The sequence below is a fragment of the Rhincodon typus genome, unplaced genomic scaffold, assembly GCF_021869965.1.
Source record: "Rhincodon typus isolate 14 unplaced genomic scaffold, sRhiTyp1.1 hic_rhity00016416, whole genome shotgun sequence".
NCBI lineage: Eukaryota > Metazoa > Chordata > Chondrichthyes > Orectolobiformes > Rhincodontidae > Rhincodon > Rhincodon typus.
This window is the reverse complement of record NW_025982054.1, coordinates 3-4365: the sequence shown is the minus strand read 5'-3', so window position 1 is coordinate 4365 and position 4363 is coordinate 3. Positions and strand designations below refer to the sequence as shown.

General features: G+C 44.6%; 1 non-coding gene across 1 annotated transcript; it reads left to right on the top strand.

Annotated features, from left to right (window-relative positions):
* Positions 1–2887: 2887 nt before the first annotated feature.
* trnad-guc lies at positions 2888–2959 on the top strand. The gene has a single exon. It is a non-coding gene; the product is annotated as a tRNA-Asp (tRNA).
* The last annotated feature ends 1404 nt before the right edge of the window (positions 2960–4363 follow it).

Here is a 4363-nt window from a genome sequence, read left to right as displayed (position 1 = left end):
TCCTTCCCTCAGCCCCCACCTTTCCCTGGTTTCTCTGTGGTGTGGGTGTTCTTGTGTCTATCCAGGTTGGACAATCAGGTGAATTCAAGTCCACGCAGGACCAAGGCCTGTTCTTCCCTGCTCTGAATGTGTTTTCATTCTTTCTTGTTCTCCCACGGGATGTGGGGAGCACTGGTCAGGACAGCATTTGTTGTTCATCCCGAATTCACCTTGAACTGATGTCAGAGGACAGTTTGGGGTGAACCATGTTGTTGTGGGCTTGGAGTCACTTGTATGCCAGACCAGGTAAGAACCTCCCTCCCAAGGGGACGTGAAGGACTGGGATTTCAGGAAATTAAAGTCATGATTTTGTTCGTGAAATCAGATTTATATTCCAGATTTTATTCATTTGAGTGTAAACTCCAGCAGCTGACATGGTCAGTCCCTAGGGATTACTAGGAGATATATCACCACTACACTGCTATCTCCCCGCTGTATTGCTTCATTGTAGAGAATAACTGTCACTGTTCAGATCATCCCAGAGTGACAGAGAACAGGAGAAGGCCATTCGGACCATCATGCCAGTGTTAGTTCCATTTAAGAAAGGATTGAGTGAAGGGGAAAAGTATCAGCTGGCGTGTGTTTGTAACATTTACAGTGTGTGTCCATGCTGGAATAAATGCGGTTTACTGCAGATCGAATTGTTGACTGGGAGCAAGAAGCTGATGCGGAGACAATGTGAGCAAAGCTGGCTTAAACACTACTACTCAGGTAACAGACGTAAGTTTGTTGTGTAAATAGCAGGGATTGTTTGAATCCATGATCTCTGGGTTATGGGCCCAGCATACTCCCGCTGTGCCACTATGCTATTATCTATCATGCAACCCACAACTGAAATAGATTGTAACTTCCTTCTTGCTTTGGAATAGGAGCACACTTGGTGGCACGCCTTCCTGCTTGTACAATTCCAATGTGTCACGCCAACCAGAATGTGACAGACAGAAACAGACACACACACAACACACACACAAGCACAACAGCAACGTATCATGAACATACACACAATGTCAGACAAAGGGGTTGAGCGGTCCAGCAACTCATTCAGAGGGACAGACTCATGATTTTTCTGAACTTTCGGTAAAGTCTAATCCAGCAATTACATCCCTCATTCTAAAAAATTCTGAAGAAGTGTGTCTGAACCGGAAACATGAACTCTGCTTTCGCTCCATAGATGCTGTCAGACTTACTGAGTTTCTCCAGAAATTTCTGTTTTTGTTACATTCCTAATTTTTGTTTGTCTGTGGATGGTAACATTCCCCTGATCATGTACATTGACATTTAAATTCATCTGAAGGCTATCAGTCGCCATTCTGTCTTTATCATCCTGTTCTCGCCCTTCTGCCTTCCAAAATCACAAAATCCTTTCTCTATGGCGACAAGCACATGAAAATTTGCCTGGTTCTGATGAAAAGGTCGTGGATATGGAATAAGAATTCTGTTTTAAAAGACACACAGACAAATATACAAACAATGAATTTAACAGGCGGGGGCAATCTGTCGGTTGACAGAGGAGTAATCTCTAATTTGATTGATAATTGAAACGTTTTCCCGGGACAGATCATGATCTAACAAAAGAAGCTCGTCTTTTTTAACAAATTCCATGCTGACTGACATTGCTCTGTACAGCCTGATGCCCCAATAATCCCTGCTCCATGTCAATAAAAGCTGCTCCGGGTGAGGTTGGAGCTCACAGCCTCGGCGTTTCACGCGCCTCTATACCGTCACAGAAGGACCGCGCGCTCACCGATTGTGTCTTTTATTCCTTGTGACACGTGCTACAGAAATGCGGCAAAATATCAAACATTTTTATGAAAATATTCTCCGAGGTGATGATTTTTTCAATTCAAACCCTCGCTGTTTCACGTATCTGCGTTTGGTTTATCAGAATTCAAACACAGCTCTTGGAGATTTCTCTGCGCTCCACAATGACCAACCGTCCTTTACCTTCCTCGGTTCACTTCACCGAGGCACTGCGCAATCGAACGCTCATTTTTACATTGACACCGTTCAGTCTGTCCTGCTACGGTCACTGTCGCTTAGTGAACGTGCTCCAGACTTATCAACGAAACCTTGAAACCAGTCGATCCACTTCGATACTGCGGTTGTGAGACCAAATATCATGTAATAGCTTTTTCCTGACATGCACCAGTGACTATTGGAGCATCAGAATCAGGAAAAGGACAAAGGACAACATTGATCAAAAGAGACTCCGATGGAAAGACCATTTTCTGTGGTTTTCTGTGTCATTTAATCCATTTGTTCATTCGGCTATAGCTGGAGTATTGTGTGCAGTTCTGCAATTCACATTACAGCAGGGATGTGATAGCACTGGAAACGATGCGGAAGAGATTTACCAGGATATGGTCTGGGATGAAGAGTTTCAGTGATGAAGAGAGATTGGACAGACTGGATTTGTTTTCCTTAGAGCAGAGGAGATTTACAGCAGGCAAGATTGAGACGTACAAAACAATTGGCCTGCTGTGTTCATCCAGCTCTGTACCTTGTTGTCCGGGATATTGATAGAGTAGACTGAAAGAAACGTTTCCTCTTGATGGCGAGATCGATGAAAATAGGGGAATAGGTTTAAAGTAAGATGTCGGAAGGTTTGAGTAGATGGGCGGAAAATCTTTTTTAGCCAGTAGGTGTTTGGAATCTGGAAGCCAGTGCCTATAAGTGTTCTAGAGGCAGACATCCAATTAACTGTAAGAAGTATTCAGACGTAAATTTGTGATGCTGAGGCATACAAGGCGATGTGCCAGGCAATGGGAAATAGAATTCAGAGAGCAAAGCAGTTTTATTTTCCTGGTGCACGCGTAGTGGCCCCGAGGGCAGGGCTGGTCCCGTGCCGTCCTCGGTAGTATAGTGGTTAGTATCCCCGCCTGTCACGCGGGAGACCGGGGTTCAATTCCCCGCCGGGGAGGCGTTAATCCTTTTTTGATTCAACCTTGGGTGATGTCTGTGTGGAGTTTGTGCCTTCTCCCCTGGTCTCCATTGAGCTTCCTTCTCACAGGCGAAACATCCGCTGGTTTGGTGAATTGGCCGTGGGAAATTGCCCGTCTTCTGCAGTGATGTGCAGACCAGATAGTTCAGCCGTGGGAAATGCAGTTTTTCAGAAAGCTCTTCGCGGTTCTGCGGATGGGTCACTGGACCCGAAACGTTAACTCTGATGTTTTCTTCACAGATGCTGCCGGACCTGCTGAGCTTTTCCAGAAACTTTGTTTTTCTTCGAGAGTCGGTGCAGCTTCAATGGGCCGAATGGCCTCTGTCGATACGGTCGGGTTTCTACGATCTCTGACTCTACGCATTGTAGTCTTATTTTGGATTATGAAATTGACTGCACCAAAATGTACGGCTCGTTAACATCGGTTCATGATCCACACGACACCAACCGTCATTATCATTTCTGTGTTAAAGAACGCAGCTATCTACTTACACCTCTGTTTCAAATAGATCGATGTAGTCCAGCGTTATTGAGATTATTGAAAAATAAAAGATATCATGTTACCCTGCCTCGAAAATATTCACGTGGAAGTTGCCAGGGTTGCAGGTTTTGGACTGTACAGCGAGGCTGAATAGGCTGGGGCAGCTTTACCTGGAGCGTCGGAGGCTGAGGGACGACCTGGCAGAAGTTTATAAAATCATCAGGGACATGGACAGGGTGAGTAGTCAAGGTCTTTATCACACGGTGGGCGAGTCCAAAACTGGAGGGCGTATAATTAAAGTGAGGGGCAGAAATTTAAAAGCGACCTGAGGGCCATTTTTTCCGTGCAGAAGGTGGTGCAAGTATGCATTGAACTGCCAGACGAAGTGGTGGAAGCTGATAAAATTACAACATTTCCAAGGCATCTGGATGCGTGTATGAATCGGAAGGGTTCAGAGGGATATGGGCCAAATGCTGGCAAATGGGGCTGCATTAATTTAGGATATCTGGTCGACAGTGGCGAGGTAGACCGAAGGTTGTGTGTCCGCTCTCTACATTTCCACGACGAAATTGAGAACCACTGGCACAATGGAAACGAGGAGCGGATGCTCTGTGCTCTCCCCATACTGTTCTGTATCTGAAAAATCTTCCTTACTGTCCTATTTTGATATATCACCTTCATAACTTGTTGTGATCTCTCTACCTTAATTAATTTTTTAAATTTTGGATTACTTGTTACTTTGGTTAGACCCTTGTTATGTTATCTCTTTACATATCATGTTATCCCAGCCATTTGTTTTGTCTCCAGCACCACCGTATTTTTATTGTTTTGTAATTATCTCTGCCTCAATTAATTCGATTATATCCCTTCCCCTGCTATTCATTTATTGACACTTTACTCAG